The sequence below is a fragment of the Notolepis coatsorum genome (genome assembly GCF_963971535.1).
Source record: "Notolepis coatsorum genome assembly, chromosome: 3".
Taxonomy (NCBI): Eukaryota; Metazoa; Chordata; class Actinopteri; order Aulopiformes; family Paralepididae; genus Notolepis; species Notolepis coatsorum.
In genome coordinates, this window is record NC_140167.1 from 89,302,476 (window position 1) to 89,315,625 (window position 13,150).

At 41.5% G+C, this 13,150-nt stretch overlaps 1 long non-coding RNA gene across 1 annotated transcript in view; it reads right to left on the reverse strand.

The window, feature by feature from the left end:
- Positions 1 to 13,150, reverse strand: part of LOC311225007 — a 44,680-nt gene that overhangs the window by 16,222 nt on the left and 15,308 nt on the right. Inside the window, exon 2 of the long non-coding RNA XR_014619486.1 lies at positions 12,081 to 12,194. This is a non-coding gene — a long non-coding RNA (uncharacterized lncRNA). The remainder of the gene's footprint in view (positions 1 to 12,080; positions 12,195 to 13,150) is intronic.

Here is a 13,150-nt window from a genome sequence, read left to right on the forward strand (position 1 = left end):
TGTGGACTTATATTAATTTTGATCTATGTCTCTAATTCTCATATTGGCGCATTCTTCCAATTCTCCTCTCACAATATTCACCCTCACTGAACTGAGTCATCTGAAAATGTGCTGATTTGTGATGTCAGAGAGACACCGCTGCATGATAATCAGCTGAGTTTTCACACAGTTCCCACAGTGGTTGGAGCCCAGGCTCAAAACGTGTTTTTGAGTACTTGATTAGAAATACAAAACAATGAATTAAAAAAGAAAATATATTACAGAGGTGTTCCATAAACCCACAGGAATTGTGTAAAAGTGCCCAAATAGTGAAAGAAATAGTAAAATAGTTCCCCTTTAAATAAAAGTTGTGAAAATGTGGTTGCGTGTTGTGTCAAGTGTACATATATTCATAGCACGGGGAGGCGCCGTGGCAGTCCGGCCCCTGGCCCCTTGGGTTTCTGACAATGTGGCCCCCTGAACAATTTAGTTGAATAGCCCTGCTCTAGCGGTTCAAGAGCGCCATCTGGTGGCCGATCGGCAGATCGAAACCGGATGTCAACCTTTGAACCGGCAGGACTCACATATGGGGTCCGGGCACTCGCTAATGTTAGAGAGACTCCGTCTTCACACAGTGAACATCGATCGGTGGAAATAACTCGAAAAAACAACATGATTTGGACGTATATACTATTATACAACCTGGAAATAGATCGGGGATTTCAACATCCCATAATCGAAAACTGTCTACTCCACGCTGATCGCCCAACGGCCCGAGGAGACTGGGGTGAGTTTTAGCGTGTAGTATTACAGTGTTCGATATAAACTGCTATGATGAACATATGACCCACATTAGATGAATGGTATAACGTTGCCCACGGAATTATAAACGATCCCCCGCCCATCCGGTCATCATCAGATGATACGTAGAAACTTCTAGAAGCACATCCATTTGAAATTTTTCATCTGGCACCGATCGCTACCAAACTGTATTTGATCATCAATATAATGCATTTGGGGCTATAAATCACGTTCTGGAGAAAGCTGCAGAAAGAGATGAAAACATACTTATACTTTAGACCATATTTTAGTATGAATTAGTGTTGTCATGATACTGGAATTTCGACTTCGATACGATACCTTGAAAAGTATCGATACTTTCAATACCAAAAAAAAAATTATACTAGTTTTTTTTATTATAATTTTTTTTTTTTAACAAATTTTGCTTACACTTTAAAACCCTTTGTTTATCTTTAGGAGAGAGAGAGAGAGAGAGAGAGAGAGAGAGAGAGAGAGAGAGAGAGAGAGAGAGATTTCTCCGGCTCCGCTCGACCGAACGTTGGCAACGAGGTAGTTGTGTCGAGTTCATCGTGTACTGGTGTAGTGGGCTCGGCTTGACGTTACTCCGTTTCCATGAAGTAATAGGTGGCCAGCTAGCTAGCATTAAGCTAACAGAGGAACGACAGCTAACGTTAGCTAATAATAGCGTTGTGAGGGGGAGGAGGAAGAGAGAGAGAGAGATTTCTCCGGAGCTATGCTCGGAGCATTTATTAACGTTACATAGCATAGCATAGCTCCGGAGAAATCTCTCTCTCTCTCTCTCTCTCTTCCTCCTCCCCCTCACAGCCGGGCAGGCAGCCCTGTCTTCAGTTTGTAAACAACGCTATTATTAGCTAACGTTAGCTGTCGTTCCTCCGTTAGCTTAATGCTAGCTAGCTGGCCACCTATTACTTCATGGAAACGGAGTAACGTCAAGCCGAGCCCACTACACCAGTACACGCATGAACTCGACACAACTACCCCGTTTCCAACGAGGAGGCTGCAGCAGCTTGTGTCTGTTGCTCTGAGCGAGGAGGAGGCGGAAGGGCAAGGCTCTGGCAGCGCGTCTGTCGATACTTCGATATTTTTGACAACACTAGTATGAATATGTGAATGAAAAAGTTTAACGTTGCTACACCATGAACAATACATATAGGACATTGAATGGGCCCTAATAATGGCAATCTAGCAATAGAATTTAAAAAGTTATAGCCCTGCAAAGAAGGGGAACTTCTCCATGTTAAATAGAGCTGGCAAGGGATGGTATATCATGAATTTAACCTTGGGCAATCAAAGTGTTAATTTAATGACAATACACCCGCGCGGACTCGCGTTTTTTGATGACGTTTTTTAAATTTTTTATTTTATGTTTTTTATATGGACACTGCGTTTGTCACAAGTTACGTTGCTATAACTTATAACATTAAGATAAAGTGTATAAACATTGTTCTTCTCCCTGCTAAGAAAGGAGAGCGTTTGGCCGTGTGTGTTTCAACACCTCTTAAGTACCCGTTAAGCATACGCGGACAGACCCACACCGTAATGCCCTCGCCTGTAGTTTTTCCACAGTATTGAGAGACAATACTTGTCGAACTATATAACAATAATTACCTCATTTACAAGTTGTATTTAAGTTTGCAAATAAGGGCAAATAAGGGAACACATTAATGCCATTTCAAAGATGTAAAAAAAATAAAAAAATAAACATTTCGATTTTTTGAAGAGCAAGACAATTTTGTTCCTTTCCTGCACTTGTTTCTCACCGGATCAAATTGGGTTTGGTCACGTCGGGGCACATATGTTATGATGAATTGAAAATGGGGGACTCTGATGTAAACAAGACGAAAGTCTCTCTGGTCTAAATCCCCTTAACAATTGTATGTATTGAGCTGTACTGTACTGTACCAATTCTGCAATCTGTTAGGAACCGGTTCCTATTAGAACCGGTTCTCGGTGCCCAACCCTAGAGGACACAGTACACTATCTGTGGGTCAGGGGTGGGGATGTGTCCTGGGTTAGAGAGGACGTCGTACACCATCTGTGGGTCAAGGGTGGGGATATTTCCTGGGTTAGAAGAAGATTGGATTAAAATCTTTTGTCACAATGACTCAATAAGCTTTTCAATACTTAAAAAGAAAATCAGTTTTCTGAATTGATTGAAAGTAAAGTGAATTGGCCCAAACCACTATATCTCTCCACACACACTGTTCCTTTTAAATGGGTAGTTCAAGGCTACTTCCTCTGAGTAACTATGGTAACAGATATGTAAAGTAACTATGGTGACAGCTAGTAACCATGGCAACATCTATGTAAAGTAACTATGGTAACAGCTATGTAAAGCCACTATGGTAACAGCTAGTAACGAGGTAGTTGTGTCGAGTTCATCGTGTACTGGTGTAGTGGGCTCGGCTTGACGTTACTCCGTTTCCATGAAGTAATAGGTGGCCAGCTAGCTAGCATTAAGCTAACAGAGGAACGACAGCTAACGTTAGCTAATAATAGCGTTGTGAGGGGGAGGAGGAAGAGAGAGAGAGAGATTTCTCCGGAGCTATGCTCGGAGCATTTATTAACGTTACATAGCATAGCATAGCTCCGGAGAAATCTCTCTCTCTCTCTCTCTCTCTTCCTCCTCCCCCTCACAGCCGGGCAGGCAGCCCTGTCTTCAGTTTGTAAACAACGCTATTATTAGCTAACGTTAGCTGTCGTTCCTCCGTTAGCTTAATGCTAGCTAGCTGGCCACCTATTACTTCATGGAAACGGAGTAACGTCAAGCCGAGCCCACTACACCAGTACACGCATGAACTCGACACAACTACCCCGTTTCCAACGAGGAGGCTGCAGCAGCTTGTGTCTGTTGCTCTGAGCGAGGAGGAGGCGGAAGGGCAAGGCTCTGGCAGCGCGTCTGTCGATACTTCGATATTTTTGACAACACTAGTATGAATATGTGAATGAAAAAGTTTAACGTTGCTACACCATGAACAATACATATAGGACATTGAATGGGCCCTAATAATGGCAATCTAGCAATAGAATTTAAAAAGTTATAGCCCTGCAAAGAAGGGGAACTTCTCCATGTTAAATAGAGCTGGCAAGGGATGGTATATCATGAATTTAACCTTGGGCAATCAAAGTGTTAATTTAATGACAATACACCCGCGCGGACTCGCGTTTTTTGATGACGTTTTTTAAATTTTTTATTTTATGTTTTTTATATGGACACTGCGTTTGTCACAAGTTACGTTGCTATAACTTATAACATTAAGATAAAGTGTATAAACATTGTTCTTCTCCCTGCTAAGAAAGGAGAGCGTTTGGCCGTGTGTGTTTCAACACCTCTTAAGTACCCGTTAAGCATACGCGGACAGACCCACACCGTAATGCCCTCGCCTGTAGTTTTTCCACAGTATTGAGAGACAATACTTGTCGAACTATATAACAATAATTACCTCATTTACAAGTTGTATTTAAGTTTGCAAATAAGGGCAAATAAGGGAACACATTAATGCCATTTCAAAGATGTAAAAAAAATAAAAAAATAAACATTTCGATTTTTTGAAGAGCAAGACAATTTTGTTCCTTTCCTGCACTTGTTTCTCACCGGATCAAATTGGGTTTGGTCACGTCGGGGCACATATGTTATGATGAATTGAAAATGGGGGACTCTGATGTAAACAAGACGAAAGTCTCTCTGGTCTAAATCCCCTTAACAATTGTATGTATTGAGCTGTACTGTACTGTACCAATTCTGCAATCTGTTAGGAACCGGTTCCTATTAGAACCGGTTCTCGGTGCCCAACCCTAGAGGACACAGTACACTATCTGTGGGTCAGGGGTGGGGATGTGTCCTGGGTTAGAGAGGACGTCGTACACCATCTGTGGGTCAAGGGTGGGGATATTTCCTGGGTTAGAAGAAGATTGGATTAAAATCTTTTGTCACAATGACTCAATAAGCTTTTCAATACTTAAAAAGAAAATCAGTTTTCTGAATTGATTGAAAGTAAAGTGAATTGGCCCAAACCACTATATCTCTCCACACACACTGTTCCTTTTAAATGGGTAGTTCAAGGCTACTTCCTCTGAGTAACTATGGTAACAGATATGTAAAGTAACTATGGTGACAGCTAGTAACCATGGCAACATCTATGTAAAGTAACTATGGTAACAGCTATGTAAAGCCACTATGGTAACAGCTAGTAACCATGGCAACAGCCATGTAAAGTAACTATGGTAACAGCTATGTAAACCAGTGGGGTTGAACACCAATGAGATGAAGTTCAACCTTCTCCATACCCACAAAAAAGAAGCTCAACTCGAGTCTCACGCAAAGACATTGAGCGAATACTACCGGGCCGGTAAGATCCCCAGAGGCCTGAGGGTACATCTGGAACCGACCATTGGGAGAGAGAACCAAGAATTTTGCCAAAAATGGTGTGAGATTAGGGCTGGGCGATATGACCAAAAACGTTATTGCGATAAAATTATAAAATTATTTTCATATAATTCGATATCGATAATTATCGTCGATATAATGTCTGTCAAGTTTAATTAACTTCCAATATGCTGCTGCGAATGTCTCAAGTCGAGTTGATGTCGTCATCAGTCCTCGCACGTTAGCAGTTAGCCGACAAGCGGAGTATCTCATGACAATAAAATACTCTCTTCCGCCACAATATATTGAAACGACGTCCACTCCCACACTACTATAAACGTGGCCTCAGAATTCAAAACACACACATACTCGGCACGTAAATATATAAAACAGTGCCGTGCAAGCTAGTTAACCTAGCCAGCCTGTTGCTTCTATGCGGTGTATTCCATGACAATGTGCTAAATATCACACTAAAATACTCTCTTCCGCCACAATATATTGAAACGACTTCCACTGTATACCCCCACTACTATAAACGTGGCCTCAGAATTCACCACACACACATACTCGGCACGTAAATATATAAAACAACGCCGTGCAAGCTAATTAGCCTAGCAAGCCTTGTTGTTGAGTGAGTCCTACCGCTCTGGGTCTCCTTCCGGGTCTCCGTCGATCTCGGACATCTCCTTCACTGATTGGTTGTTAGCTGTTGTGCGTAGCACGTCATCACGTAAGGTTGGTTGTTGTTAGTGAGTGTGCTGAGCCGAGGCTGAACGGAGCCGAGCTTGGAAAATCGATATATCGAAACTTTGCGACCACGTTTCATGTTTATTTCGAGGAAATAATTTATCACGATAGTTATCGTTATCGTTTTATCGCCCAGCCCTATGTGAGATACTCAACCACTGCTCAAAGGACTTGATGTTGCTCATCATCAGACACACCAAAGATGAGCTACCCGCAGTGAAATCCTCAATTGAACGGCAGTCTGAGGAAACCAAGGCCGCCTACGAAGCCCTTATCCAAGACATCGGGGCCCAGATGACCAAATACAAACAGGAGATACTGGAGATGAAACTCTCCAAATTCAGAAGGGATACCACCGACTACAAGAACGACCGCGTCTACCCATGGCTGACGCGCGGACCGCGACCCCGCGAAAACCCATCCACCCAGTGACTGGTCAGACACCTCTGGCAGCGAGCGATCCCAGGGACAGGCTCCACAACAACGCCGTTTTTTCAGGCGGAGACAGCCCGGACCCCCGACAAGATCCTCGCAGAGACTACGCGACAGAGAACAGGAAGATCCACACGACATGTGGCCCGCACCCGGCGCGGAAAGAGGGGCAAGGGGAGGGAGAGGGAGGAATTGGGGCCAACGCAGGTGGTGAGACCACCACCCGACAACCTCATCTTCAACCTCTCTTCTCACGTTCTCACTGACACTGAGAAACCGGTATTGACCAAGGGACTGTCGTTTGTTCCAACACCATTAATCGATTCGTTTACTATAAAAAAAAGAAATGTTCAGTTTTTTCAGAAATGTTAAACTGAAAGCTTTTTTTGCTAATACTGAATCCAATGTCTTACCAGATCCAGTGTTAAAGTGTTCAGACCCAAAAGCACTTTCAACCCTATGGTCAACAATCACTCTATTAATGCCTTTTGTAGACTGGTAGAGGATAAAGTTGAGAATCAGTTTGTGGAAAGCGAGCAACTGATTAATAGCAAGAGAAAAAAACTCAACCGAAAGAAAGGCTGCAGACCAACTAGCCAAGAATAGAAATATCACCATTAAGGGTTGTGACAAAGGCGGTGTTATCCCTAACAGTTAAAAAATCAAAGAGATGTTAACTGACACCAAATATTATAAAAGAATTTTACTGAATCCCAGGAATAACTACAACCTAGAATTGAAACAGATAATCAAAAGAGCTGAAGAAAATAAATGGGTCACTGCAAAAGAAGCAAAATTCCTGGTGGATGAGTTCCCTATCACACCTGTCATCTATGGTTTAGCCAAGGTGCACAAATGTCCAAACGACCCTCCACTCCGACCAATAATCTCGGGGAGAGGGTCCCTCACAGAGAATGCCTCCAAGTTTGTAGACTATCACATCCAACCACTGGTTTGGAAACTTCCCTCGTATATAAAAGATACCTCTGACTTTCTATCTAAACTAGATTTAGTCAGAACAGAAATATTGGTGACAGTGATATTCTTGTAACCCTAGACGTTACTTCGCTATATTCCAACATTAACCACAACCTTGGTCTAGAAGCTTTGAACCATTTCCTAGGTAAACACCCAGACCAAACACCTCCACATGAATTTATCATGGAACTGATGAAATTTACACTGAATAGAAATGTATTTATGTTTGAAAATACCTATTACCAACAGGAATATGGGTCTGCTCTGCTATGGGATCCCCATCCGCATGCGCCTATGCGTGTTTATTTATGGGTAAGTTCGAAGAGGACTTAATTTACAACAATACGTTATATAGACCCTATATCAAATACTTTGTTCGATTTATCGATGATATTTTCATGGTCTGGTCAGGAAACGAGATAGAACTGTCATCTTTTTTGTCTTATTTAAACTCTTGTGTAGAATCCATCACTTTTAGTATGGAAAAGAGCCGAGAATCCATTCACTTCCTAGATGTAAAACTAACTAAAATTAATAACCTAATTGCCACAACCATCTACAGAAAACCAACGGATAAAAACAATCTCCTACAGTTTTCTAGTCACCACCCGGTGCCTTTAAAGAGAAGCCTGCCTGTAAGTCAACTATACAGACTCAAACGTATCTGTAGCTCTCAGGAGTTCCACTCCGAAAGTGAAAATATGTTGGGACGATTTGATGAAAAGGGCTACCCAAAGCAGTGTCTTAACTCTGCCATGGCCACTGTAAACCAAATTGAAAGAAAATAACTATTCCAGAAGAAAGAAAGAAACAGAACACCAGGCACCATTAATTATGTCCTTACTTATGATGCATTTAGTTACGTTATCAAGTCCACAGTCATGAAACACTGGCACATTCTATCATCGGATAGAACTTTAAATGATCGCTTCCAACACCCTCCACGCTTTACACATAAAAGGGCTACAAACCTGAAGGACGCCTTGTTAGAGCGGACTCGTATTCAAAGCCAGAGCCTTTTATTCATGGAAGCTTCCCATGTAGATCATGCACATCTTGCAGCCACATGATCAAAACAAACACATTTCACGACTCCCACACCGGGAAGAATTACAAGATCAGATCGCTAATAACATGTAATTCCACACACATAATATATCTATTATTCTGCCCATGTAAAAAATACTATATTGGACAGACATCCCGCAAATAAAAAAATCAGATTGAACGAACACAGAAGCAATATAAAGCGGACTGACATTAATTCCCCTGTGGCACGACATTTTAACGAAATGGATCATAAAATTAATGACCTCAAGTGTAGGTCTAGAGATGTTTTTTCTTAATAGAAGGGGTGGCAACCATGAACAACTTCTTTTGCAACGGGAATGTATATGGATTCATCGGCTCAAATCTATGTATCCAGTTGGGATGAATGAAGAGTTCAATTTGACTCCATTCCTTTAGCTATCACAAGCTATCTACTGTATAAACAAAAAGACTAGTACACTGATTAATGAACGGTCTAACAACCTGATACCCCCAATGTACTGTTTTTTGTTCCATACAGATTTGTAAATTGTATATTGTATTGACATCGGCTCAAATCTATGTATTCCATCTGGGATGAATGAAGAGTCCATTTTGGCTCCATTCCTTTAGGTGCTATCCTAAGTTATCTACTGTATGAGCTCCATTCCTTTAGGTGCTATCCTAAGTTATCTACTGTATGAGCTCCATTCCTTTAGGTGCTATCCTAAGTTATCTACTGTATGAGCAAAAAACTAGTACACTGTTTAATGAACGGTCTAACAACCCGATACCCCCAATGTACTGTCTTTTTTATTCCATACAGGTCTGAAAATATTGTATTGTAATATGTATCAATTTGTTGTTTTCATACATAGCCATCATACGCATTTATGCGATACTGTGATGATATCTACCTGTCAATCTAGCCCTGCTACTAATCATGACGTCAACCTAGCCTGTTGACTGATTGCCGATTGTTCCCACCTGTTGTCAAGTACAGCCTATTTAAAGGGGAACCATCTTATAAATGGCCTTTGAGTGTTTAGCATCGTTTCCTAGCTATGTGAACTTATATTAATATGATCTATGTCTCAAAATTCTCATATTGGCGCATTCTTCCAATTCTCCTCTCACAATATTCACCCTCACTGAACTGAGTCATTTGAAAATGTGCGCGATATGTGATGTCAGAGAGACACCGCTGCATGTTAATGTTCAGGCGACGACGCCGCTGCGCAGTGGTTTAGGAGCCCAGGCTCAAAACGGCTCGAGATCTTGAGGTAGAAAAATGCTGTTTTTGAGGACTTGATTAGAAATACAAAACAATGAATAAAAAAAATATATATATTACAGAGGTGTTCCATAGACTCACAGGAATTGTGTAAAAGTGCCCAAATAGTGAAAGAAATAGTAAAATAGTTCCCCTTTAAGTTGCGTTTGTCACATTTGTCATTTGCACACTGATGAAGGCCGGATGGCTGAAAACGTTTTGTGCGCTATAACAACTTGTGCATAAAAATAAAAACAACGATATTCCGAGTGCGGTCCCTACCTCCTTTTTTGCAACAGCTATGTAAAGTCACTATGGTAACAGCTATGAAAAGTAACTATGGTAACAGCTATGTAAAGTCACTATGGTAACAGCTATGTAAAGTAACTATGGTAACAGCTATGTAAAGTCACAATGGTAACAGCTATGTAAAGTCACTATGGTAACACTTAGGCATAAAAGAAAATATTGTTTGTTTCCTGTTGGTTGTCAGTTAAGGCCATGGGTAGGTAGGGAATTTATTTTATTTTATTCTTTCCGACGGCGACTATGGATAGGGAATTTCTTTATTTAATTAAAATGTTCACAACAACATGGATGCATGTACTCTGCCAGCATGTTTAATATCCATAATACTAAAGGTTTGACTAAGATTTGTATGAAACTTTATTGTAAAAAAAAAAAAAAAAAAAATGTAACTAAAAATAAATTGGGTCGCACCTAAATCGGCAGGGTCGGTCGGCAACCGGCAACAAACAATTTTTTCTTTTAGGCCTTACCTAAAGTAACTATGGTAACAGCTATGTGAAGTAACTATGGTAACAGCTATACAGTATATCAATTTCTTTGACAAGAGGCGGCCAATTTGTTAGTGTGACCAGGAGATACATTTAATGTAGGTTTATCACTATATGGCAGGGCTGAACAGTGCGAGATATATGTCGCACGTGCTACAGCAACATCGGTCTGTGCGATGAATGGATTTACTTCAGTAGCACCCGTGCGATAGTCATTCGGTTCATATCGATACTCTTATTTTGAAAATCCTGTGACAAGTCTCATCTCCGCAGAAGCGCAGCTCCAGCCATAATATCCATGGCTCCGGCAGCTAGCAACGTTCGGTTCATATCGATACTCTTATTTTGAAAATCCTGTGGAGAGTCGTATCTGCTCTACAGCACAGCGCAGTAGCGTCTGGAACACGCACATTGCAACATAGCAAAGCTAGTATGGGCGGCTAGGTGGTGCAGTGGGCAAGGCGCTCACCACCAATGCTGGAGACGCTGGGTTCGAGCCCAGCTCTCCACATTGTTTTCAGTTTGGCTGGTCGTCCGTACTAATACAATTGGCAGTATTAGGGGGAGGGAAAACTGAGGGGTGGGGATCGGACGTTGTGGACAGTGACTCCTACAGGTCGGTTGGTGCGCCTGCGCAGTAGAATCAAGAAGCGATGGGTGCGGCGTCCCTTTAAAGCGCAGACCCCTGACGCTGAAAGATGCGACGGCTGCTACCTCCGAGAGAAAAAAAGTGGATAAAAAATAAAAACATAGCAAGGCTAGTGTGCCTATTTTGCGACCCAAAACAAGTCCCTGCTGTTTTATTCCGCAACAAGTCAAATGCATCTAACATGCTTTGCAATCCTTGCCATTCCTTTATGACCACATCGTGTTAAAGGCCGAAATTAACGTTACGTTAGCGTAAGCTAACAACAAGCCAACGCTGATCAGAGCCATACAGGCAGAGAGAACAGCAGAGTGGGGACTGGGAAGGAGGGGGGGGGGGGGGGGCAGGCATCCCCCCTTTCTGTGTATGTGTGTGCTGATCAGGAAATGGATAATCGATTTTTCAGCCCGCTTCTATAGCGTGCATAAGTACACATATACTATCGATAATCTAGTGTTTATTTGAAAACTATTCATAAATAGGCCGAAAAATGACAGTTTTTTGTGTACATTTACATTTACATTTAGTCATTTAGCTGACGCTTTTATCCAAAGCGACTTACAAGTTCTGTACGACAAGCCATCAGGAAGGGCACAACTCTATCAGCTGAGCAACAATGTTCATCAAAGTGTTGAGTGCTACAGTGTAGGTTAGTTTATTAGGACAAGTGCATGACAGTACGGTTAGTTAGGGTTAGATTTTTTTTTTTTTTTTTTTTTTTTTTTTTTTAATTCAGATAATGGTTGAAGAAGTGCGTCTTTAGTCGACGGCGAAAGATTGGACGTGATTCGGCTGTCCTAACTGGGGTGGGTAGTTCATTCCACCATTGTATATATTGTATATATATTCCAGTAAAGGGCGATTATCACAGAATCTTCAGAAATTTTCTGGAACTTTCATCAAACGGAAATGAACCGATTAAAAAATAATCCGTTTCAACAATGTTGACTTAAAAAGATGTCTAAGAAAAAGAAACAAAGAAAGATGACAAGAAAAATAAAAGTAACATACTGGTCTTCTGGTGGTCTGTGGGCTCCTGATTCAGCCCAGTGGACATATCCGTGGGTGGGTCTAGCGTGTCCTGAACCTCCTCTATTTTAATCATCAGTAGGTCACTGGATGGATCTGGAACAGAGAGAGACAGAAAAAGTATTTACAGTGGCATGAAAAAGTATTTACAGTGGCATGAAAAAGTATTTACAGTGGCATGAAAAAGTATTATTCTGATTAAGCGGATTTCTTCTGCCTACTGGCTTAAAACTGGAGTCCAATGTCAACGTCTTCAGCAGAGGACTCAAGGTATGGCTGAAATCAAAGCAGCAGTGCTCACATATGTAGACGCGGACTGGTTTTGTTATTTTGATCATGGACTCTTGCTCTGGTAACTATTTGTTCTGATTTTACTGTTAATTTTATTCTATCTTTTAGAAAAGCCTCAATGGACTAGTGTTGAAAACTAGCACTCGTGAGCTTGATGAGTGGATTCTCAGTGATGTTGAAGAGTTCACCTGTCGCCTCTATGGTTTCAGTCGTCGAATCAAGAAGGTTGATGAGGCAAGAGAGATAAAGTCAAGATGTGTGGCTCAAGCCTTGAGCTTCTCCATTGAGGGTATCTCCATTGACCTCTCCACCTTGCAAGAGGGTCCTCTTACAGCACATGAGAAGAGTCAACTTCCAGGCATGTGTCTGGAAGAGGGCTCATGAGCACTGAGCAGTGGTGCAGTCGTAATATGGGAACTGCCCAGACGCCACGTGCACGCGCATACATGTTCCCTCGCTTGCGCACAGAACAGATGATTATTATGCATAACAATGTTTTAAATGTAATAGTAGTTACAATTTCTTTAATTGAATTAACTTAAACTAGAAAAGTAAATACAAACTAAATTAACAATGTAACTTAGTTTACAGAAGGACAGTTTCCTTCAGACTGAAGCACAACTTAATGTCTCATCCTTCCAGTCGGGACCACAGATCAAGCAAACCCCCACCAATTGGTACAGGGCTTGTATTTTGGTTTGGCTCTTCTAGTTGTTATGCTATCGGTATCCTATTATTATGCAAAGTCTAGGTGATAAGGG